Source organism: Macaca nemestrina, chromosome 16 (assembly GCF_043159975.1).
Source record: "Macaca nemestrina isolate mMacNem1 chromosome 16, mMacNem.hap1, whole genome shotgun sequence".
NCBI classification, from domain to species: domain Eukaryota; kingdom Metazoa; phylum Chordata; class Mammalia; order Primates; family Cercopithecidae; genus Macaca; species Macaca nemestrina.
In genome coordinates, this window is record NC_092140.1 from 94,779,389 (window position 1) to 94,805,951 (window position 26,563).

Sequence of the window (26,563 nt, forward strand, 5' to 3'; positions counted from 1 at the left end):
ATGTTTTTAATTTCAAACAGTTATTCACTGCTGGTCAAAAGAAAAGCAATTGACTATGTTCTTTGACTTAACTATGCAGTCATTGCTTGGTATCTGTAGGGGACTGGTTTTAGGACCACCCCAAATCCACAAATGCTCCCATCTGTTATACAAAATGGTATAGTATTTGCATATTACCTATGCACATGCCCCCATATACTTTAAATCATCTATAGATTACTTGTAATACCTAATACAGTATACATGATATGTAAATACTTATTCTACTGTATTGTTTAGGGAAGAATGACAAAAACATCTGTACATGTTCAGTACAGACACAATCATCCATTTTTTTCCCCAAATATTTTCCATCTTCAGTTGGTTGAATCCGTGGATGCAAAACCCACAAATATGGAGGACTAATTGTACTTGCTTGGTAGAACGTTTACAGAGTTCTTTGGGATTTTCTAGACAGAAAATATGACGTTTGCAACTAAATAGTTATCTTCCTTTTCCATTTATATACAGATGTGTTTCCTTTTATTGTCTTATTTTTCTAGCTAAATTTTCCAGTTACAATGCTGAATAGGAGTGGTGAGAGGAGAATCCTTGCCTCATTCCCAGTCTTAGGGGAAATCATCTGGTTTCTCACCATTAAGTATGATAAAAGTTGTAGGTTTTTGTAGCTGTTCTTTACTCCAAACAGAGCAACATGGACCTTTTCAGACAATCCTGTTCTCTCCCTCTAACAATGATGTCTCTGGGGAAGGAGGCTTGAAAGGGGTTTCATCCTGTACGTTGCATACTTTTAGCCATAGTCCTGGTTAGGGACTCCCTAGGAATGGTATTCACTGCCAATCCTTGGCAAGAAAGTCTTACTGATTTTTGAACAGCTAGTCAATCTGGAAAAAAGCACTACTTTCAGAGGATAAATAAACATGAAGTATTATGGAGGGGAGATATGGTTAAAACTATAAGCATGCATCTAATTATCTAGATCATAGAAATACTTGATCAGAAAATGTAACATTCTGATGGAAAAACATTAATGAAGTGGGAAAATAGCTTATATTCTTTCTTTGGAATGAAATGGTTTCCATTTATAACTGAAAGATTGAGGGAGGAATCATTCTGCAAAGTGATGTTTCTGAATTTCCTTCTTGGCAGAGATATTCCTTTTCTAAGTATTTCTTAACCTCTGTGCTGGGTTAAATAGTGTCTCCCCAAAATTTATATCTACCTAGAACCTTTATTTGGAAATTGAGTCTTTGCAAATGAAATTAAGCAAAGATGGGGTTTTAAAAATAAGTTCCCTAAATCCACTATGAGTGGTGTTCTCAGAAGAAGGAAATTTGGACATAGTTTTTGTAGAAGGCCACGTGAAGATGGATGCAGAGACTGGAGTGCTGCCTTTACAAGCCAAGGTACCAAGGATTGCCAGCAACCACCAGAAGCTGGGAGAGACAAAGAAGGGATCCATCCTTAGAGCCTTCAGAGAAAGCATGGCCCTACCAACTTGGGTTAGGACTTCTGGGCTGCAGAACTGTTAAACAATAAGTTTCTGCTGGGTTTTTGTTTTTTTTTTTTGAGATGGGGTCTCGCTCTGTTGCCCAGGCTGGAGTGCAGTGGCACAATCTTGGCTCACTGCAAGTTCCACCTCCCAGGTTCATGCCATTCTCCTGCCTCAGCCTCCCCCGAGTAGCTTGAGACTACAGGCACCCGCCACCATGCCCAGCTAATTTTTTTGTATTTTTTAGTAGAGACGGGTTTTCACCGTGTTAGCCAGGATGATCTCAATCTCTTGACCTCGTGATCTGCCCGCCTCAGCCTCCCAAAGTGCTGGGATTACAGGCATGAGCCACCGCACCCGGCCGAAGTTTCTGCTGTTTTAAGCCACCCAGTTTGTGGTACTTTGTGATGGCAGCCCTAGGAAATGAATATAAGCCCTGATATGTGCATAATATCATGAAAAGTTGTATAACCTAGGCCATGTCTCCAGAATGCCAACATATACAAATGAAAAGGGCAAAAAAATCACTTGGTTTTGGAGTTATTTAAAAATTGGTAAAGACAAGGGACTATTGCTACAAAAGGAAAATATTATCTTGCCAGTTGGTTGATGTTTTTACTTCTCATTGGTCTCCAGATGAAACGATTCAGGAAGTTTACTGTCTTCCATGACATCCAATCCTATTCTCCTTGGACCAAACTCCACGTTTTCCTGGTAGGTAGTTGGCTGAAAAGAGTGTTTCTAAAACTTCTCTGAATGATTCTGATCTGATTTATTGGACTTCTAATGAATTAGAACTTCCAGGGAATCTAGATGTTAAACTAGCACTTAGGTGAATATCAATAGCAAATTTGAATCAATTAATTTAAATATCCCAGACTCATGTAACCAAAGATTACCCACAGAAGATAAAATATATTTTGATGCATTTCTATGTAATTTCCAGGTTATTCTTGTATCCAACAAACATGTATTGAGCACATACTGTACGTCAGGCTAAGTGGACTGAGAGAAGCAGGGATATGGAGTAAGTAAACCAGCATCTGAATCTTGATTCCACCACATGCTAGTGGCATGGTCTCTAGAGCTAGTTCTTCAGTCTTGCTGGATGTCTGCTTCTTTATCTGTAAAATCGCAATATTGTGAAACATAATATTAAATGCAAGATATTGTAATGAGAAAACTGGATGTGGGCGCAGACTGTTACAAGAGCAAGCCTAATGACACTAAAGGAAAAACAAGATATATCAGAGATGCAAAACTAAGAAGTCAGTGGGTTTTTTTTTCCCCCCGAATGAAAAGTAGACCTTAAGCAAACTGCACTCCAAATATTCTTTGTTTAGAAATAAGAAAGATCTAGGGAAGATTTGTCCATGAGGAGCATTGGCTATCAGTAACATAAATGAGAGGCTGGTCCTCCGAACCAGCTACAGTGATAAGTGCACATTCCTTAGGAGATAATTTCTCTCTTAACTAGAAACGAAATTCTATAAAGTTTTTAAGAATGTGGAAACAACAAATTTTAGATAGTCTCTACTTGCTGAAATAATATAGTATATGAGAAACAAAGAGTGAAAAAGACACAAGAAGGGAAACACCAGATCAATCACCTGAAATCAAACACACATTTCTCTTTCAGACTGAGAAATAAAAACCAAGCAAAAGGATCAGAATATCCCATTTTGTCATCAAATGATGAACAACGTGGAACGCTCTGAATTATATAATTGAAACTATGACCACAGCACAGTAAAAATATTGACAGTTTGAAAAATAGCAATTTGGCATTGATTTCCTTCTCTCCCTAGGGATAACATCAGCTGATGTGCACGCAGATCCTTGAGCCAGTGTATACTGATGATACTCAGTTCTAGATCTGGTTTGTGTGATACTTGGCTCCTCCAATACAATAAATCAAGAGAGTCCCTACCCTCCCCTTACTTTGTAGTAGACATTTGTCTATTTTTTTTCATTTATTTAGCATTTGAACCTCTTATGTTTGAAAATTCCCTATCTTTTAAATCTGGATTGTGAGCAAACCTAGCTTACCCTTATGGAAGCTGAAAATCTCACCTCTGCCTTTTATTTGCCCTTGTAGCCTGAGCATGGGCATGGAAGCTAGTATTCATTTGCCAATCAGAAGCGTCAGCCTTAGATCTTGAATTGAGAGGTAGACAGATGAAGAAGCAGGGGCCATAGAGAATTCTTTTTCTGGCGGCAGGAAGAGTGGCCGCAGCCACACAACACTGTTTCCAGTCACTGGAAGCAGTGGTGCAGCTGTGGCATCTCTCGTCCGTTGCTGACAGACAGTGGTGGCAGGAACAGTGTCCTCACTGAAGAGTCTTTTCCTGGGAGAAGATGGGGAGAAGGACAAAGTGTGATGTTGATTGCCCCTCCCTTCCTTGTTTCTGCCCATTTTCCAAGTCTAGTTCTCTAGTTGGTTGAAAGCTACACACTATTCGTTTTGTAATTTGTCCCCTTCCTCTCCTCTCCCTCCTCCTAGTCCCTCCTCCCCAAAGCCCTCAAGTATGGAGGATGCTCTTAATCAGGAAGGCAAAGTGACTGGCTCTGTGAATGTCAGTCAAGTACATTCCCTAATCTTTCTAGTAGTTTCTCAATGGGTTCCTGAACAAAAAGGACATGACAGGGATGCAGATTTTACATGGGCTCAGCAACACATTCCCTTTGATTTTAAGAATATTTCCACTAGGGAGCACAGCAGTAACTCCATTGACTTGGAAATTGAGGCTGTCACCTAATCATTTCAGGCTCCTCTTGCCAATGAGCAAATGAGCAACAAAAAACGGATGTGGTTTTGGTGTTGGTTGAGGTGATTGATCCTGATTATCAAGAGGATATAGAGTTGATACTCTGAGGTATAGACTTTGAATGGAAGTCCAGGGGATCCTCTATGTTACCTCCTATTCTACTAAGTCATTTAATAGATTTTGACAACAATCCAATCCATGTAGAATACCTACAGCTCAGACTTCTTACGTAATGAGGTCATCATATATAATGAATCCCATCTGGCTGAGGTTTTGGCCAAACAATGGGGAAAATGAAATTGGTAAAATAGAAGACAGAAGTCATAGTGACTTCTCTAGAAGCCACTGTGACCTTGTGGCTAGGGCAGAAATGGGGTTGGTAGCACCTAAAATTTTTCTTGAAGCACCTACATATTCATATATTTGAATTACCTAGTTTTTTATTTCCACTCTTCCTATCCTACTATTTTATAAAGGGTATATTGGTAATTTTAACTTTGAAGTTTACTCTCTCGTAAAATATTGAGATGGTGACAAGACAGAATTAGTGGGAAAATGAATATTACCCAGAGCTCCAAGCTTTGGAACGAAATTTATTAACCAATTATAGCTAGGTTATCTTATTTTGGAGAAGAGGGTAAGCACATTTTGGGTGGTAGGGAAGATGGTTACATAATTGAAATAGAGCCACTTCTTACTTCCTCCCCTCCCAAGCATTAATCTTTGTTATGTTGAGCATCTAAAGGGAGTGCTACATGGGTATTTAGCACCCATCTTTTTGGATGTCTGCAGTCCCTTCCCACATTTGAGAAATGCCCAGAAATGCCCATTACTGGGAGGCAGAGCTTGCTTGCTGCCGTCAGGTTCCTGACTCTTGCTGCTAGGTGGAATGCATACATCTTAAGCACTTCTAATCCGAAACTCCTCCCTGGACTTCAAAATTGGGAGCTTGTGATCCGATAAAGAGGAACTCTAGGGAGCCCATCCTGGGGCAGGTGTAGCAACTCAGTAGTGAGAGCAGTATGGTGCCACCACCTGGGGTCCGAGGAGAAACACAACAGTGGTGGCCAGTGTTTGGTGATGGGAGTATCCTCACCATATTCACCTTTTGTGGCAAGGTTTAGCTGTAGTCTGGCTGCTATTTAACATCCCTTCTTTCTACCCAGTTTCTAAGTTTTGTTCTTCAGCTTTTCCTGTGACTCTAATTCTATTCTGCCAAAATCCAGCCTTTAAGATCCCTAATTGACACAGCCCTCTCATTTATCACAAGCTCTGTTTCTCACTTCTCCTTTCCCATCTTTTATCATCTCATCATAAATAAACTCCCAGCAGTAGCCACCCAAACTCATGTTTACCACACAGCCATAATGAGTCTAACATGGATGCCAATGCTGACATGGTGCTGGGCGATTCAGAATTTATGCTAGACCAGCGCATGCGGTGATAACAACAATGACAAAAACTTGCTGCTGATTACAGAGATGAAATATTTTTGATCAATAACTCTACAATCTGATGTGGTGAATCCATATTTCATGTGATGAATTCATATAACTTGAATCAAGCTAATATTTTAGTAAGCTGTCATCTCTCTTCATAATTATAAAAAGTCAGCATGGTTCAAGAATATCAAAAAGTCCAGGTGGGATGGCTCATGCCTGTAATCCCAGCACTTTGGGAGGCCGAGGCGGGCAGATCACTAGGTCAGGAATTTGAGACCAGCCTGGCCAGCATGACGAAATCCTATCTCTACTGAAAATACAAAACATTAGCCAGGCATGGTAGCACCCGCCTGTAGTTTAAAAAAAAAAAAAAAAGACAAAGGAAATTATTTTCAGGGTGAACAGAAAGAGTTTTAATATTTCTTGAAAGAACTGGTTGGAGAGGTGGATTAGGCATGTGCTTTGAGGCAGCTGCAGATTTGTGACCAATTAAGTGATGATTTGGGAGTTATGCTTATTAAGTAAGGCTGGGCTTGGTGACATGTGTGACTATTGTTCTATCTGAACTATTCAAGAAAAAACAATTTCCCATGGTCCCTGACCCAACTTTGTGTGCGAGAGAAGATTGAAGACAAAGCATTTACCAGTCCATATATTGGTATCATGGAGTTGAAAGAGCTAAGAGTCAAAGGTCTGGGTTCCATTCTCATCTAGCAGAGGACAAATCACTTCATGTCTCTAGAGCTTGCACTCCTTATCTGTGCTCAATTTTTTTTTAAAAGCAGTGTATCTTCTGTATCTCTGAGATCTCTTCAAATTCTAACCTCTTAGAGTCTTGGCTGGAGATTCAATCAAATGAGTGCAATTACCTTCCCTTGACAGTGATATTATAAGGACCAGATGAGATAATTTAGATCAAACACATGTTCACATCAATGACTCTCAACCCTAGATGGCTCCTACAGGTGTCATTGTGTAGCTTTCAAGGTTCCTTTCAATGTGTCCTTTTATTTATATGCATGATACTCTTAAAAAGGCCAATGTCACTACCGCTAGAGCAATCCAGAGCCCAGGATGTCCCGACCTCAATTTAAGAGTCTATGTCTGAATTGGAACCAGAAATAGACCCATGTTTGGGAATGCAGCTGTTTTTGAGTGCTCATTCTATTTCATGCAGCAAGGCTAAAATATTATGGAGGGAAATGGCTAGATTTGTAACTCATATATCCTACCTCCCTTCTCCTGTGATATTTTCATACATTTATCTTAAAGTAGGGGGCTGTTTAATTCTACTGTCTGGTTCTGTTGCTAACACACTTAATAAAGAGACTCATCTTCACTTATTTTTTTGTTTTTTAAAGGTGTAACTCACCTGGAATTAAATATGGTTCTTGGGATAGTCATTTGGAATTTATTAATAGGTCTACTGTGTCTTTTATCCTTCAGTAATTCCTTGCATGTTAAAAAGCTAACACTTGGCCGGGCGCGGTGGCTCAAGCCTGTAATCCCAGCACTTTGGGAGGCCGAGATGGGCGGATCACGAGGTCAGGAGATCGAGACCATCCTGGCTAACACGGTGAAACTCCGTCTCTACTAAAAAATACAAAAAACTAGCCGGGCGAAGTGGCGGGCGCCTGTGGTCCCAGCTACTCGGGAGGCTGAGGCAGGAGAATGGCGTGAACCCGGGAGGCGGAGCTTGCAGTGAGCTGAGATCCGGCCACCGCACTCCAGCCTGGGCGACAGAGCCAGACTCAGTCTCAAAAAAAATAAAAATAAAAAAAAATAAAAAAAAATAAAATAAAAAGCTAACACTTGGTTAAACTATCCTGAACACATTTTCACAATAAATATATGAATACATTCACATTTTCAAAAAATCAAATAATATGTAAGCATGGTGAATAAAAAGTGAAATTCTTTTTCCTCCTTCTCACCATTCCCTTTACTTTCCCGAGAAATAACTATTTGTAAGTTTATTGTGCATTATGTCAGACAGCTTTCATGTATCAACATACTATATGTACATATACAAATATATTGGTTTCATTTTTGTGCTGGTTTGTGTAGAGGGGAATCATATGATATGTATACATTTTTCGCAACTTGCATTTTCACTTAATATATTTTGGAAATCTTTTCAAGTAACTATACTATACAGATCTACCTCATACTTTTAAACTAATAAATAATATTCCATATTCTGGCTCTTTGACAAATCATATAACAATTGTTTAAACTCTTGTTTAAACTCATTGTTCCACTCCCACTTATAAGTGAGAACATGCGGTGTTTGGTTTTCTGTCCTTGTGATAGTTTGCTGAGAATGACGGTTTCCAGCTTCATTCATGTCCCTGCAAAGGACACGAACTCATCCTTTTTTATGGCTGCATAGTATTCCATGGTGTATATGTGCCACATTTCCTTTATCCAGTCTGTCATTGATGGGCATTTGGGTTCTAAGTCTTTGCTATTGTGAACAGTGCCACAATAAACATACGTGTGCATATGTCTTTATAGTAGAAGTATTTATAATTCTTTGGGTGTATACCCAGTAATGGGATTCCTGCGTCAAATGGTATTTCTGGTTCTAGATCCTTGAGGAATCATCACACTGTTTTCCACAATAGTTGAACTAATTTGCACTGCCACCAACAGTGTAAAAGCGTTCCTATTTCTCCACATCCTGGCCAGCATCTGTTTCCTGACTTTTTAGTGATCACTATTCTAACTGGCATGAGATGGTATCTCATTGTGGTTTTGATTTGCATTTCTCTAATGACCAGTGATTATGAGCATTTTTTATATATGTGTTGGCTGCATAAATGTCGTCTTTTGATAAGTGTCTATTCATACCCTTTGCCCACTTTTTGATGGGGTGGTTTTTTCCTTGTAAATTTAAGTTCTTTGTAGATTCTGGATATTAACCCTTTGTCCGATGGATAGATTGCAAAAATTTTCTCTCATTCTGTAGGTTGCCTGTTCACTCTGATAGTTTCTTTTACTGTGTTTAGTTCTTTAGTCTAATTAGATCCCATTTGTCAATTTTGGCTTTTGTTGCAATTGCTTTTGGTGTTTTAGTCATGAAGTCTTTGCCTATGCCTATGTCCTGAATGGTATTGCCTAGGTTTTCTTCTAGGGTTTCTATGGTTTTAGGTCTTACGTTTAAGTCTTTAACTCATCTTGAGTTAATTTTTGTATAAAGAGTAAGGAAGGGATCCAGTTTCAGCTTTCTGCATATGGCTAACCAGTTTTCCCAACACCATTTATTAAATAGGGAATCCTTTCCTCCTTGCTTGTTTTCGTCAGGTTTGTCAAAGATCAGATGGTTATAGATGTGTGGTGTTATTCTGAGGGCTCTGTTCTGTTCTATTGGTCTATATATCTGTTATGGTACCAGTACCATGCTGTTTTGGTTACTGTAGCTGTGTAGTATAGTTTGAAGTCAGGTGGCATGATGCCTCCAGCTTTGTTCTTTTTGCTTAGAATTGTCTTGGCTATATGTGCTCTTTTTTTCATTCCATATGAAATTTAAAGTAGATTTTTTTCCAGTTCTGTGAAGAAAGTCAATGGTAGCTTGATGGGGATAGCATTGAATGTATAAATTAATTTGGACAGTATCAGAAATTATTTTACTTGATGTATTGATAACAGTGACTCACAGACTCCTAGAAATGCATAATGAAGAAAAGACTCTGGAATAAGAGAAGGAAGGATTTATCTTTTCTGGGGCTGGGGAGAAAGCTTAGTTTGGGGAGATACTCCCATCTCTGGATCTGGATCTGAATCAGGATTGGGTGAAAGGCTTTTGTGAGGGAAAACTACAGACATTAGGGATTTCTCTAGCCATCCTGTGGAGGTTTTATTTTCATAACAAATTCAAACAGAACAATGATTTATGCTTTCTAGAGTGATGATGACTGCAGTATAATCTGGAGGTATTCACAGATGCTGTCAGTTCATTAATCTTCAATCCCATCTGCTCTCTTAGGTCTCTTCTAGTTTTGTAGCTCAGTAAGACTCGGGTCTGCTGGAAGCAGGGAATGTTAGCATCAGTCTACCTAGCTAGCAGAGTGGTATCCTCTTCTGTCTTTGCAGAGGACAAAGAGGAAAGTCTTATATGCTGATGCAAAGAGCTTGCAGGGGAGGAGTATGTCTCCAAAACTTCAGGCATTTATACTCTTTGCCCAGGCCACTCTCTGCTACCTCATCTATATACCATTTGGTTGTGCACTGATTCTCTCATTGAGATCCTCTGTCTTGGTATGTCTGTGGCAAGAAGCGAGAGCACAAAAGCTCTGTTTCTGGAGCTTGCGATATGAGCATGGGGATGATGAGTGAACTATTTCTTTCTGCTCTAATCTGAAACAGATGTAAGTTGTTCCGAGGTACCTCCATTTTTTTTTTTTAGGTGGCAAAACTGATGACAGAAAAGAAATAAAACGTTTCAGCCTCTTTCTATATTAAGAAAATAATGAGTGTAGTTTTCAACATTAGTTTTAATCATGTCAACCATTCACAATGTGCTGACTGGAAGTGATACATGCCACATCAGAGATATTGCAAATGGGATGATCAAAGATTGACTATTTGGCTTTGCTCCCCCGAGCCTGTGAGCATATCCACAAGAGTCAGCCCAGCTGTTGTTGCATAATCCTCAGTATCATACATTCCAGAGACTCATTTTGATAAGTCAATCTAAGGGAGGAGACCACCCCTCATATTGTCTTATGCCCAGTATCTGCCTCCAAATAAAGAAAAAGTAAAAACTAAAAGGCAGAAATGAAATCCACAAGCAGACAGCCTGGTGCCACACCCTGGGCCTGGTAGTTAAAGATCGACCCCTGAACTAGTCGGTTATGTTATCTATAGATTACAGACATTGTATAGAAAAGCACTGTGAAAATCCCTATCCTGTTTTTTTCCAATCTAATTACTGGTGCATGCAGCCCCCAGTCACATACCCCCTGCTTGCTCAATCGATCACGACTCTTTCACGTGCACCCTCATAGAGTTGTGAAGCCTTAAAAGGGACAGGAACTGCTCACTCAGGAAGCTTGACTCTTGAGACAGGAGTCTTGCCGATGCCCCCGGCCGAATAAACCCCTTCCTTCTTTAACTCAGTGTCTGAGGAGTTTTATCTGCAGCTCATCCTGCTACAAATCTATTTTGCTTTTGGAATTATTGTGAATGAAGTTATCATGAAGAGCTATGGAGAGGGATGTTTCTGGGACTAATGTCAGCATATGTCAGCTTGGAGCATCCATTTACCATCTTGTTCAGCATTAGCACCTAGAGCAGAACCTACTTAGGCCTTATCTAATCATTGTGGAGGAGGCCGGTGGTCTTCACAAGCCAGACTGAAGCACGATGATCTGTGAGTGCCATAATGGGTGCCAGCTGTGATATACATGATCCGTTGACAGGGTTTATTTATTTCTCATGTAAGGACTTTTTCCATGATGGCTAATTAGCTTAAGAATTTAGCTAAGAGTTCTCACTTGACTTCCAGACAGCATTTCCAGCTGGTGAAATACCAATTATTCTTTCTGTCACTTGTTTGGTGATTAAGTTTTCCATGGAGACTGTAAATTGAATCAGGGACAGTAACAAATGGAACTAAGTCTTGGTTTGTCTGTTGCTGGGTTGTAAATATGTCATATCAATAGGCTGCAGGCAGCAACCCTAAGGCTGAGTAGATGGGCAATGGAAACAGAAAGAAAAGGAGGTTCCCCCGCAGCCTGAGAACCCTGCTTCGAAGGACTCTTAGTTTTAATTCAAAGTATTCTGAGATAAATTGTCAGCCATGACAAACACAAAATACTTAATTGAATATCCTTCAGATAACCTATAAAATATGCATTCTTTCCTATTAAGAGCATGAATAATATATCCAGTTAGTGATCAGGATTTCTTACCTTGTGCACTGTCCATTATCTTTGAAGCCACTTTTTATTGTTTTGATTTTGTATTGATACATAATAATTGCACATACCTACAGGGTACATGTGATGTTTTGATATGTGCATATAATGTGTAATGATGAAATCAGGGTAATTGGGATATCTATCTGATCAGGATTTCTGACTGCTTAGAACAACTGTTCTAAAACCCATCAAATTTCCCACTTTTAAAAATCGAGGTGAAATTTATATGACATAAAATTAACTCTTGTAAAGCGAACAATTTTATTTCTCATGTAGGACATTTTCCATGATCACTAATTAGCTTAAGAATTTAGCTGAGTTCTCAGTGGACTTCCAGACAGCATTTCCAGTCAGAAGCATTTCAGTGGCATTTGGTATAGTCACACAGTATTGTGCAGCTGTCACCTCTATATAGTTCTAAAATATTTGTATCACCCAAAACTAAATCCCTCATACCCTTTACCAGTTATTTCATATTGCTGTCTCCCCCCAGCTTCTGACAGCCACTAACCTGCTTTCTGTCTCTATGGATTTGCATATGCTGCATATTTCATAAAAATTGAATTATACAACATGTGACCTTTTGTGCCTGGCTTCTCTCACTTAGCATAACTTTTTTGACATTCGTCCACATGTAACGTGTGAGTACTTCATTTCATTTTACAGCTAAATATTTTACCATATGTATATACCACAATTCATTTATCCATTTATCTGTTCATGGACATTTACATTGCTTCTACTTTGGGCTATTTTAAATAGTGCTATTATAAACATCTGTACAAATATTTTTGTACATGTTTGATTCTGTTGAACATATGTTTTTCATAGAGGCTGCACCATTTTCCATGCCCACCAGCAATGTGTGAATGTTGCAATGTGCTCATTCCCACTCCCAAGTCTTGTGGCAGGCAGCTGTGCACAGGTTCCAGGAGCAGCTTACATGCAACTTCTGGGAGCCAGAGTGGGCATAAAGGATGTTGTCCTTCAAATATCAGGGATCTGTGTTCTGATTACTGATTGCTGCTTCTGGTCATGGAGCTGCAGGCACAGAGCCCCCTGTCATTATTGCATACCCTCTCACTTTTATTACTGCATCCATTTCCCCTCCAACTGAAGCAACTTTTTGTAGATTTAAAGGGCCAGTGTGTTTTCTCATCTTCATTTCTTTCCTTTTTTTTTTTTTCCTCTTGGAAGCCAATTATTTAGAACATTCAAAAGGGGATTTAGAAAGTCACTGCACATTTCCAGGGAAAGGCACAAGCTCAAAAGACCTGAAGATCTTAAGTTTTCACCTCAAAGTGATTCCCAGCACAGACAGGCCACAACATTTCAAAAACAAAAACAAGCAATCAAACAAAATAGCAAACACTGTGGAAGTGGGGGAATCTGATTTCCAGAGTTACTGCTTTATTAAATTCAAATGTTCAGTTTTCAACAAAAAAGCGCAAGGCATACAAAGAAGCAGAAATGTATGGCCCATTCAAAGGAAAAAATTAGCAAATAGAAACCACCCAATAGAGCAGAAAACAGGCCTTCTAGACAAAGACTTTAAGAGAAACCAAAAAAACTTCTGGAGCTGAAAATACAATAACTTAAAAAAATCACTAGAAGGACTTGAAGGCAGATTTCTGCAGGCAGAGAAAAAAGAATCAGTAAACTTGAATATAGGAAAAATAATCATATCTGAAAACAGAAAGAAAAAAAGATTAAAGAAAAATGAACCTAAGAGACCTATGGGGATGTCATCAAGTGAACCAACACACACATTGTGGAAGTCTCAGAAGAAGAAAATAGAGGTAGAGACGTTATTTGAAAAACTAATAGCTGAAAACTCCCCAAATTTGGTGAGCTTGTAAACATCTGAGAAGCCCAATAAACTAAGTAGGATGAAATTCAAGAGATACACACAAACATTATAATCAAACTGTTGAAAGACAAAGAATCTTGAAAGAAGAGAGGCAACTTGTCACTTACAAACGACTCTCAATAAAAATACCAGCAGATTTCTCATCAGTAACTTTGGAGACCAGAAGACAATGAAATGATAGTCATATCGCTGAGGAAAAAGAATTATTAGATGCACATTCCTTATCTGGCAAAACTGTCCACTGAGGGAGAAATAAAGGGATTCTCAGATGAGCAGAAGCTAAGAGAATTCATTACCATTAAGACCTTTCCTCTGACAAATTCTAAAGGGAATCCTGTATGTGGAAATAAAAACTAGATAGTAGCTCAAAGCTCAGAGTATTGTAACTCCAGTTTGTAACTTCACTTTTCATTTTCTACATGATTTAAGAGGCTAATACATTTAAAAAATTATTATTCTGGGCCAGGTGTGATGGCTTACGCCTGTAATCCCAGAACTTTGGGATTATACAACATGGGCAGATCACCTGAGGTTAAGAGTTCGAGACCAGCCTGGCCAACATGATGAAACCCCCATCTCTGCTAAAAATACACAAATTAGCTGGGCATGGTGGTGGGCGCCTGTAATCCCAGCTACTTGGGAGGCTGAGTTACGAGAATCGCTTGAACCTGGGAGGTAGGAGTTGCAGTAAGCTGATAATATACACTACACTCCAGCCTGGGCGACAGAGCAAGACTCCGTGTCAAAAACAAAACAAAAACAATTATTCTGAAAGCTAGTATTATTGTAAGTTTGTTTCATAATTCCAAATTTTGTTTTCTGCATAATTAAGAGACAAATACATCAAAAAGAAAATAAATCATCTGTGTTTTTAGACACACAATATAAGATGTATAAAAGTTTAATTTTGTGACATCAATAACTGAAAGGAGGTGGGGTCAGATATCTATAGGAGCAGAGTTTTTGTATGTTATTGAAGTTAAACTGATACAAATTTAGAGTGTTATAACTTTGGGATGTTAAATGTAAAGAGAATGGCTATAAAATGTACACAAAGGGAAATGAGAAGGGAATTAAAATGTTTCACTGCAAAAGTTAACTAGATATAAAAGAAGATAACAATGCAGGAAAAAAGGGACAAACTACAAGGCAAATAGAAAACAAATTGCAAAATGACAGAAGTAAATGCCTCATCAGTAATTACTTGAAAGGTAAATGGATTAAACTCTCTAATTAGAAGACAGGTTGGCAAAATGGACTTTAAAAACCATGACCCAACTATGTACTTTCTATAAGAGACTTACTTTAGATCCGAAGACACAACTAGGTTGAAAGTGAAAAGAGATGAAACGATCTTACATGCTGATAGTAACATAAGGGGATCAGGATTGGCTCTAGTAATATCTAATTAAATAGACTTTAAAATATTCGCAAGAGACAAGGATATCATGTATTAATGAACAGTTAAATATGGCAAAATGATAGAACAATTATAAACATTTATAGACATAATAACTTACAGGTCACATTTGGTAGGCTTTCACATTAACCATCTGTGAAGATCTTATGATTCATGGCTTGCGTCCTGTCCCTGAGTAAAGAATTTTATTGTGAATCTCTCAAATCTTATCATGAGTAGCTCAATTTGTTGACATTCTTTTTAATATGTAATCTACTCATAATGAAAAGGACACTGGCTTGTTTCTAAATCATAAGCTTTTGCTGATTTGTTTCTGAATCATGAAGTTTTATGGATTGCCTTACATGTACAATATTTTAACCCGTATCTTGTAACCCGTAGCCAGTGTTTGTAATCTCTGTATCACACCCTATAATGAAAAAGGGCAACTCTGACATGAGAACTAATTAGGGAAATGCAAATCAAAACTATTGGGAGATACCACCTCACACCCATGAGGAAATACTTAGAATTCATCAAGGAAGTGAAAGACTTGTAAAATGAAAACTACAAAATTTGCTGAAAGAAATAAAACATTAATAAATGGAAAGCTACTCTCAAAGAAAAAAGCAGAAAATAAGTGCTTGTGAGGATGTGAAAAAATTGAAATACTTCTACATTGTTAGTGGGAATATGTAATGGTGCAGCCACTGTGGAAAACAGTTTGGTGGTTCCTCAAAAAATTAAAAATAAAATTATCATATAATTTGGTAGTTCCACTTCTAGGTATATAAAAGTACAGTCTCAAAGAAATATGCATACACCCATGTTTATAGCAGTATTATTCACAACAGTTAAAAGGTGGAAGCCACCAAAGTATTCACTGATGAATAAAAGAGTAAGGAAAATGGAGTCTATACATCTTATGGGATATTATTCAGCCTTTAAAAGGAAGAACATTTTGACATATGCTACCAAGATACATGAACCACAAAGGTACTACATTACGTGAAATAAGCCAATCGCAAAAAGTCAAATACAGTCTGATTCCATTTATTTGAGGTACCTAGAGAGTAGTCAAATTTATAGAGACATAAGTAGAATAGTGGTTGCAGGGGCTGAGGGAGAGGGGGATTGAAGTGTTATTATTAACGGATATAAAGTTTCAGTTTTGGAAGATGAAAAGAGTCCTGGAGATGGATGGTGGTGACAGTTGTACAATAATATGAATGGCAGTTAATAACACTGAACTGTTAAAATGGTTAGATGGTAAATTTTATGCTGTGTGCATTTTACTGCAATTTAAAAATGGAAAATAGCCATCCTAATAGGTTTGAAATGCTACGTCATTGTGGTTTTGATATGAATTTTCTGGATTAATAATATCGAGCACTTTTTTTCACATGCTTGTTCACCTGTGTATCTTTGAAGAAATGTCCACTTGAGTTCTTTGTCCACTTTTTATTGGTGTTGTTGATTTTTTTGTTGTTTAGTTGCAGGAGTACTTTACATGTTCTACATACTAAAACCTTATCAGAGATATAGGCAACTATTTTCTCCCATTCTGTACTTTTTTTAACTTTCTTGATAATGTCATTTAATGTACAATATTTTTTAATTTTGATAAGTCAAACTTATCTATTTTCTTTCTTTCATTGATTATGCTTTTGGTTTCATATCTAAGAATCCATTGCCAAATCCAAGGTCACAAAGATTTACCCCATGCATGTTTTAGGATTTTTATAGTTTTAACTTTTAGGTGTTGATCCATTCTGAGTTGTTTTTTGTATATAGTATGAGGTAGGGATCCAAATTCACTTTTGCGTTTGTATATCCAGTTGACCCAGGACTATTTGTTAATCAAACTGCTCTCAAAAATATTTTTAGCCCTTTTCTGTAATCCTGAACTGAAATTCCCAGAGATGATAATCTGCCAACATGTGTGTATTCACCAAATTCAATATAATACCTAATCGTGATATAATGAGAAATGAAGGTAGGTACTTTATAATCAGAGAGTATGTAATTCCACATATAAATGCTCAGGAACCAGCTGTACTAGAAGACTTGAAGTGCTTGTATACTTGTATACTTAAACATAGAATGACCATAGACCAATGTTTTACAAGCACTCAAAATTACCATCAGTGATATGATTTTCTGAAACAAACAACTCTTGATTAGTAAACAAAGTACAATCTTTCCTTAATCTGTGTAGCAGTTGAATTCAATGAATTTTAACATCATGCAAAAATGCATTGTTTTTATATAAAACAGTAAGCTTAGATAACTAAAGACTATAAAAAGCCTTTTCACTTCCATAAGGGTCCCATCTACATGATTGCACAGTTCTCAGATGTGCAAAGTGTGGTACAATTTATCATGCATTGCTGTTCCACTTGCTGTAGAACATATTGCATCCTTGGCATTTTTTAACTAAATATTGAAAATATTCACCACCCCACCACAAACTAAGACACACTCCCACTCATTTTCAAACACCCCACAATGATTTGGTCAAGATGGTGTTTTTCAGGTTTCTCCACTGTAAAATTACTACTTTTCCATTTATAGTGAATAAATATTTGAGGGGAGATACTTTGACACTATGCAAATATCCTTTTTAAACTTGTGCCCATTAATTTTAGCATCCATTAGCATATCTTGCCTGCAGAAATTATTTCTTCTATGTTCTAATTGTGAATTTCTTTTCTTTTCTTTTTTTTTTTTTTTTTTTTTTTTTTTTTTTTGAGACAGAGTTTTGCTCTTGTTGCCCAGGCTGGAGTGCAATGGGGAGATTTTAGCTCACCACAACCTCTGCCTCACAGGTTCAAGCGATTCTCTTGCATCAGCCTCCCAACTAGCTGGGATTACAGGCACGTTGCCACCACGTTCAGCTAATTTTGTATTTTTAGTAGAGACCATGTTGGTCAGGCTGGTCTCTTACTCCCGACCTCAGGTGATCTGCCCACTGGGCCTCCCAAAGTGCTGGGATTACAGGCGTGAGCCATGGCGTCTGGCCTAATGGTGAATTTCTATACCTATCATTCCTTCTACATTTAGTAATGGGAATGCTTCCTTAAGAAAGAGTTTTCTGGCCGGGCGCAGTGGCTCACACCTGTAATCCCAGCACTTCGGGAGGCTGAGGCAGGCAGATCACAAGATCAGGAGATCAAGACCATCCTGGCTAACATGGTGAAACCCTGTCTCTACTGAAAATACAAAAATTAGCTGGGTGTGGTGGTGGGCGCCTATAGTTCCAGCTGCTGGGGAGGCGGAGTCAGGAGAATGGCATGAACTCCGGAGGCGGGGCTTGCAGTGAGCCGAGATCACGCCACTGCACTCCAGCCTGGGCAACAGAGCGAGACTCCATCCCAAAACACATACACACATGCACACAGACACACAAAGAGTTTTCTTGACTGGGTGCAGTGGCTCACGCCTGTAATCCCAGCACTCTGGGAGGCTGAGGCAGGCAGATCACGAGGTCAGGAGATCGAGACCACCCTCCTGGCTAACACGGTGAAACCCTGTGTCTGAACTAAAAATACAAAAAAGTTAGGTGGTCGTGGTAACAGGTGCCTATAGTCCCAAGCTACTCAGGAGGCTGAGGCAGGAGAATGGTGTGAATCCTGGAGGCAGAGCTTGCAGTGAGCCGAGAGCACACCACTGCACTCCAGCCTGGGTGACAACAAGAATCCCTCTCAAAAAAAAAAAAAGAGTTGTCTTTTCTCTCCCTTTTATTTACTTATACAATCACTTATTTATGTCCATTTGATTAATATTTTATTCTTTGGGTTTCAATCCAGTACTATTGTTATTTATTTTGTTACTCAAATTGTTCCAGATTTGGCTATAGATGGCTCTTTCAGGCTAGCTCTTCTGTTCCTTTGATATGCCAAATCCTCTACCCCAATTTTCTTCTTTTAGTACTTTATTTTCTGGCACCACAAGATTCTCTAGGCCTATCTGGAATAGCCCCTGCCTCAGCGCTGGAATGAACCACTTCTACAAGGCACCCCAGTTCTTTTTATTGAAGAATCATATTCAGAAATCAAGATCTGTGCACTAGATGTGTTCATTGCTGCTGGAGTGTCACTGCTTTTTGAGTGTCTCAGCAGACAGAGCTGTGGAATAAATGTATGAATACTAAACCATGTAAAAATATACATCTGTATCCATTCATCCATCTATTAAACCATGTGTTCACATTGATACTTCTACAGGGTTTGTAACTTTTTTCTCTTACAGTGATAAATCTGACTCTTATTATCTTCAATAGATTTACTTATTTGTTTAACCCTAGATACATGTAAAATAGCTTCATAATTGTTAACTGATATGGTTTGGATGTTCTGTCCCCTCCATTTCATGTTGAAATGTGAACCCCAGCGTTGGAAGTGGTGCCTAGTGGGATATGGTCTGATGATTATGGGGGTGAATCCCTCATGAACAGCTTAGTGCCATTACCTTAGTGATGGATGAGTTCTTGCTCTTAGTTTGTGTGACAGCTGGTCGTTTAAAATAGCCTGGCATCTCTCTTGCTCCCTCTTGCCCCCTCTCTTGCCATGTGACATGCTGGTTCCCCTTTGCCTTCTGCCATTTAAGCTTCCTGAGGCCTCACCAGAAGCAGATGCTGGTGCCATGCTTTCTGTACAGCCTGCAGAACTGTGAGCCAAATAAGCCTATTTTCTCTATAAATTTCTCAGCCTGAGGTATTTATTTATAGCAATGCAAAGAGACTAATACAATAATCTATACCTAAGAGGGGATATTTTAAATTTACTTCTGCTCTTATTATTTGTTAAACTTTATAAAACAACTAAAAATGACAGCACTGAAGGAGATGTATAACTATTTCCATTTTACAGATAACCAAGGGTCAAAAGAGTTAAGATAACTTCCCTAAGGTTAGACATAGAGGCCTGATTCCAAAAACTCATGTTCTTTTCTTTAAACGAAATAGAAGTAGAACTAACCCTCCTTCCAAGTGAAATCTTATGTAAAGACTCGGTATACAAAACTATTAAAATTAGAACTTTTCTCATTGAGAGAAAGGTAGATGCCTTCCTCAGGATGGTGCTGATCCCCCTGAGAATTCTTACATTTCCAAGAAACAAAAATATATTTCCATTTTTGATGAAACTCATTTTCTTAGAATAACTCTAAGTCCAGGCATTAATAAGCTGTGATTACGAAATGAAGCAAAATTAATATAATGACAAAATGACAATGGCTTAAGTCCTCACGCCCCACTTACCACCTAAGTTAAAACTTACAATGACCCTGCTGAAGATGACATTTCTAGCTACTCCCAAATGACTGCATTAAAGTGTCAGGTTACAAAATCAATGTATTTTGTTAACAAAATGTATTTTGTTAACATCAATGTTAACAAAAGTTAATAGCATTTCTATATACCACTAACATTTAAGCAGAGAGCCAAATCAATAACCCAATCCCATTTACAATAGCCAAAAATAAAATACTTAGGAATACTTGTAGCTAAGGAGGTGAAAGATCTCTACGAGGAGAACTACAAAACACTGCCAAAAGGAATTATAAATGGCAGAAACAAATAAAAAAAAAAAATACCATGCTCATGGATTGGAAGGATCAATATCATTAATATGGCCATGCTGCTCAAAGTAGTCTACAGATTCAATGCTACTCCTATCAAACTACCAAGGTCATTTTTTTAAATGGAATTAGAATAAAAAAGTTACTCTAAAATTCATATGGAACCCAAAAAAGCCCAAATAGCCAAGGCAATCCTAAGCAAAAAATAACAAAGCTAGAGGCATCACATTACCTGACTTCAAACTATACCATAAGGCTACAGTAACCAAAAAAGCATGGTGCTGGTGTAAAAACAGACAAACAGATCAATGGAACAGAATAGAGAAACCAGAAATATAACTGCATACCTACAGCCATCTGATTTTTGACAAAATCAAGAAAAATAAGGAATGGAGAAAGAACTCCCTATTCAATAAATGGTGCTGAGATAACTGACAAACCATATGCAGAAGAATAAAACAGGAACCCTGCTTTCACCATATAAAAAAATTAACTCAAGATGAATCAAAGATTTAGATGTCAGACCTCAAACTATAAAAATCCTAGAAGAAAATCTAGGGAATACTATTCTGAACATTGGCCTTGGCAAAGAACTTATGGCTAAGACCTCAAAAGCAATTGCAACAGAAACAAAAAGTGACAGATGGAACCTAATTAAACTAAAGAGTTTAAAGAGTTTCTGCACCGCAAAAGAAACTACCAACATGGTAAACAGACACCCTAAGAGTGGGAGGAAATATACACAAATTATGCATCTGATAATGTCTCATATCCAACAATGTCTAATTTATAAGGAATGTAAAAAAGTAAACAAGTAAAAAACAGCCCCCCTAAAAAGTAGGCAAAGAACATGAATAGACACTTCACAAAAGACATACAAGAGGCCAACAAACATGAAAAAATACTCAACATCACTAATCATCAAAGAAATGCAAATCAAAACCACAATGAGATACCATTTCATACCAGTCAGAATGGCTATTACTAAAAGTCAAAAAATAATAGATGCTAGTAAGGCTGCAGGGAAAAGGGAATGCTTATATTCTGTTGGTGGGAAGGTAAATTAGTTCAACCACTGTAGAAAGCAATGTGGAGATTTCTCAAAGAACTCATAACAGAACCATACCATTTGACTTAGCAACTCCACTATTGAGTATATACCCAAAGGAAAATAGATGGTTCTACAAAAAAGACACATGCATTCATATATTCATTGCAGCACTATTCACAAGAGCAAAGACATGGAGTCAACATAGGTGCCCATCAGTGGTGGATTGGATAAAGAAAATGTGGTACATATACACCATGGAATACTATGCAGTCATAAAAAAGAACAAAATCATATCCTTTGCAGCAACATGGCTACAGCTGGCAATCATTATCCTAAGCAAATTATAGGAACAGAAAGCAAATACTGCATGTTCTCACTTATAAGTGGGAGCTAAACATTGGCTACACATGGACACAAAGATAAGAACAACAGAAATGGGGACAATTCGAGGGGAAGAATAGGAGGCGACAAGGGCTAAAAAGCTACCTTTTGGTTACTATGCTCACTACCTGGGTGATGAAATCAATCATACCTCAAATCTCAGCATCTTGCAATATACCAGTGTAACAAACCTGCACATGTACCCTCTGAACCGAAGATAAAAGTGAAAAATAAAAAGTTTTTAGTCATAAATTATATTGCATTAAGATAAAAGTATGTGAGAAAAATGGAATGGAAATACTAGTTCAAAGTGTGAAAGTAACTATATAAAATGTATGTTAAATATTGTTTATGTAGTTTAAAAAAAATCAAAGATAAGTGATTATGGGATTTTATTCAGTGTAATACATCCAACAGAAGACTATAACAGTGATATAACAGTTTTATTTTAAAACATCATTTTTAAAAGATGCTAGACATCATATTTTTGTGACTTATGAAAGTTTTAGATACGAATTAAAAATTTGTAGGGGCATATACAGTTTTACAAAATTCTTACGACATTTTTCAAGAGTGCTGGGTGATAATAGTACTGTCTGGCTGTTAACTTGGTCATCTAAAATGCCATTTTAACACAGGGAGAGGAAAAAGATTGTGTGTGTTGAGGAAGAGTGATCTCAATGTTTTAATATTACAAGTCTTATGGATGGCATATGTACTAGATGGATAGTATCCATGATTAACTCCCCACAAGACCACCAGAAAACCTATTGCCCTGTGCTAGGGTGGGTTTATTAGACCTATTGCCATAAGAGAGAAAGCCATCTTGACATCCTACTGCATCTTGGAGCAGGAAAGTTAGAGGAGGATATTAATAGGATTGGAGGTCCAGCTAATGTCATTTAGGGTGGGTCATTCACAGTAGGAAACTGATTGAGATTGGGCAAAGTTCAAGATAACAATCATTTGGCATTAGAGTACACAGCAATGATAGGGCCTTGAAGTTAATCTTGATAAGTTCCCTCTTGTTTGCTAAACAAGCTGCTAGCCCAGGACCAACTGGTTTGCAGTCATTTGTTGGAAAAAAGTCATGTTTAATTATTATTTTATAGCTTTTTTTTTTCCTTTTGAGACAGAGTCTCACTCTCTCACCCAGGCTGGAGCGCCATCTCAGTTCACTACAACCTCCACCTCCCCGGTTCAAGCGATTCTCCTGCCTCAGCCTCCTGAGTAGCTGGGATTGCAGGCACGCGTCACCACACCTGTCTAATTTTTATATTTTTAGTAGAGACAGGGTTTCATCATGTTGGTCACAAACTCCTGACCCCGTGATCCTCCTGCCTCGGCTTCCCAAAGTGCTGGGATTACAGGCTTGAGCCCCCACGCCTGGCATTATTTTATAGCTTTATCTTCCTGGACAAAAATTCCTATAACAGAGTTAAATTCTGCTGACACAGGGTAATGCCAGCTGTCAGTTCTGCTGGTGAAGCTATGCAGATATAAAGAGGTTCAATCTCAACAGAATATCTACATATATGTAAGTCAAGCTTAGGTGCCTGGATGTTTATTTAAAAAACAGAGAAGTGTGTTTGTGTAAGAGAAGTCGGTAGCATTACAGGTCCCGAATTTAGTAAGAATGAGAAAGATGGAGATGTTTTTGTACTGGGTATAATGCAGACCATGAAAATATATAACTAAGAATACTCTCCAAAGTTAAGCATGTCGTTAAAATGCTAACTTAACTTGGTCCAGGTTTTCATTGCTCTTGGCCTGTAGTAAGAAAGAGGGATAGGACTTGAGTTAGAGTACTGAGTGATTGGTTATATTTGGAGGCCAAAAGGAAAAAGAGGGCAAGCAGGGGGCCCACATTTAAGAGGTTGCGGTACAAAGTCCCGGCCTCGCTGCAGCCTCCCAGTCACCACTGTCAGTACAGGATCCATCTCAGCGAAGAACTGTGCAGCCTTCCATACTGACCACTACACGGTTAGAGATGGAAAACCAGGAGTTGTGTTGGCTTGGCAAAGCCTCAGTGGTTATGTTTCGGTTTTTGGTTTACCACATATGGTCTCAAAAAGTGCTACCAGTTTAAATTTTCTCACTCCATTTATAGAAGAGTTTAACTTAAAATACCGTGTTCCATAGAAGTCTTTCACCCTTCTACGGCAGGCTAAACTAACTGGTTTACATGTGGGGAAATGTCATTTGAAAGTTTAATCACTGCAGAGGCAAAATCATTCCTTAAATAGACAAATAGCCACTAATAAGTAGCTTCACCTTGTGAATAGGACCCCAAATAAATTAGCAAATGAAAGCTGGGAGGAAAGGAAAACTGTTTTGTGTTTGTGGGGTCTTTGTGACCCCCCCAATTTCTTCCTCTAGGCCAGTGGCTCTCACAGGGTGGTCCCATGACTGCCAGAGCTCACGTCACCTGGGTACTTGCTAGAAACTCAAATTCTCAGGCTCCATTCCAGAGCCACCAAATCAGAGGCTGGGCATCGGGAGTCTGCACTTTCACCAGCCCTCCGGGTGGTTCTAATGCTTGAAGAGTTTGAGAACCACTGCCCTGGGCAATCTTCCATTTCATCTGGACACTTCCCTTTCCTTAAATCCTCCTTCAGCCCGAATTGGCTTCCATGAACTATGGGCAAGGATTTCATTGCAAACCAGACTGAACAGCCTGGACAGTTAACCTTTGTTTACTAGTTTGTCGTTACCTCTTTTGCTTTGGCTGAGCCCTATTGGAAAGAATAGCAGAGACCTGACAACTCTGGCAGCTCTTCACAGTACTTTTCCGAATTTATGATTGTTTTCTAAAATTCATCTAAAACAGCACTTAGCCTTTCATTCACTTCAGGTACTTTCATTTACACATTTGCCCTTCTGTGGACCCATACCTCTTTTCCCATTTACCTGGATGTTTCCTAAGGCTGACAAAAAGTGTTTCCAAAGCTTCTATCGAGGCGTCCATCTAGGCTATTTCATGGATTGCATCCAGGAGAGAAGTCAAGGCAATGATCAGTTGTGATACCTTCATTGATTCCTTTAAGGAACATTCTTCAGCCTGTGATATAAGCACGGTATTATGGAGGATTAAAAAAAAATAAGGCAAACCCTCTGTATTTGCAGGACTTACAATCTTGACTCTGGACTGAATGCCGAGTAGGATGCTTTGTATGGTATACACTATGAACAATGCAGTGTTCCAAGTGTGTTGTAATTGCTAGCCCCTTTAACTTGCCTGTCAATCCTCTGAGGTGGGTGCTATTATTGTTACCTCAGAAATAGAGAAGGGGAGACCAGGGAGGTTAAGTCACTTGAGAGAGTTGAAACGTTTAGAAAGTTGAACAATTAGGACTTGAACTCAGGCGGTTTGGCTCCCAGTGTTTGCTGTTAACCACTATACCATGCTAGCTCTCAGGAGTTTGATGACAGATAAACACTGGTAAATCATTAGAGTGGTAAAGATAAATTGTGGAAGTTAAAGACAGGAGGGATTCCTTGCTGCTAGGTAGGGGTGCCAGATTTAATAAGTAAAAATGCAGGATACCTAGTTAAATTTTAATTATTTTAACTGCCTATGCATATGTATATTGAAATACAAGTAAAATATTGCTTGGCATACACGAATACTAAACATTATTTGTTGTTTATCTGAAATAAGTTACAAGTATCAGGTTATCTACAGCTTTCTTTAATTATACTTCCCCTGTTTGGCTCTCCTTAACATTTCATTGATACGTGGAATTTGCTTATAAAATTCCTTGTAGTTACAGCCTATGTTCCATTTACATTGTAGCATAGCTTATACAATGTTCATGTAAAACTTACTGTGTTCTTTTGCCTATCAGGTGTTTTTTACTGAGAAAACATACTGAACATTTGCATTAGGAGCTGGTATCCTTAACATGCCCTGCGTAAAGTCAACAATTCTGAGAATTGCTCTTCAAATTTGATTTGTTAAAGCACATAATAATACAAACTCATGGCTTAGTTTCATTGTCTATTCTTAAGGATTATGCTGCGTTCTCTCTCTCTCTCTCTTTTTATTTCAGACAGAGTCTTGCTTTATCTCCCAGGCTGTAGTACAGTGGCACGATCTTGGCTCACTGCAACCTTTGCCTCCCGGACTCAAGCAATTCTCCTACCTCAACTTCCCAAGTGACTGGGATTACAGGTGTGCACCAACACACCCAGCTAATTTTTTTGCATTTTAGTGGAGATGTCGTTTCACTACGTTGCCCAGGGTGATCTTGAACTCCTGAGCTCAGACAATCGGCCCACCTCACCCTCCCAAAGTGCTGGTATTACAGGTGTGAGCCACCATGCCTGGCCTATACTGCTTCTCTTGATTGCAAACTTTTAAAATATTGTCCACTGGCACAAAAAGAGCATTGTTGTTAATTTTTATTCCCTCCTTTTTAACACTACATATGAAGACTCCTTTTCTATTGAAGGACAACAAACACATTTACTAAAAATTTCAAAACAATGAAAGACCATGATGGTGAGTGGCTAACAGTTTAACGAACCAATTTTTGAACAAATAGGTAGACTCTGTGTCCCCTCACCCTTGCTGTTGCGGAGCAACTGGGTCCCAGACAATGGGATGTGAGCAGAAGTGGTATGAACCACTTCTAGGAACGGATGATAAAAATC

General features: G+C 38.4%; 1 long non-coding RNA gene across 8 annotated transcripts in view; it reads left to right on the plus strand.

Moving 5' to 3' along the window:
* The window catches only part of LOC105485992 (uncharacterized), a 539,662-nt gene that overhangs the window by 177,352 nt on the left and 335,747 nt on the right, over window positions 1-26,563 (plus strand). For 4 of the 8 annotated variants that reach the window (XR_011615075.1, XR_011615074.1, XR_011615073.1 and 1 more), the window contains one exon: window positions 2,129-2,206. The exons of 2 other annotated variants lie outside the window; for them this stretch is intronic. This is a non-coding gene — a long non-coding RNA (uncharacterized lncRNA). Of the gene's footprint in view, window positions 1-2,128; window positions 2,207-2,438; window positions 2,788-3,131; window positions 4,164-26,563 lie in introns of those variants that run through there. 2 more of the 8 variants (XR_011615076.1, XR_011615077.1) reach the window with 2 other exon arrangements.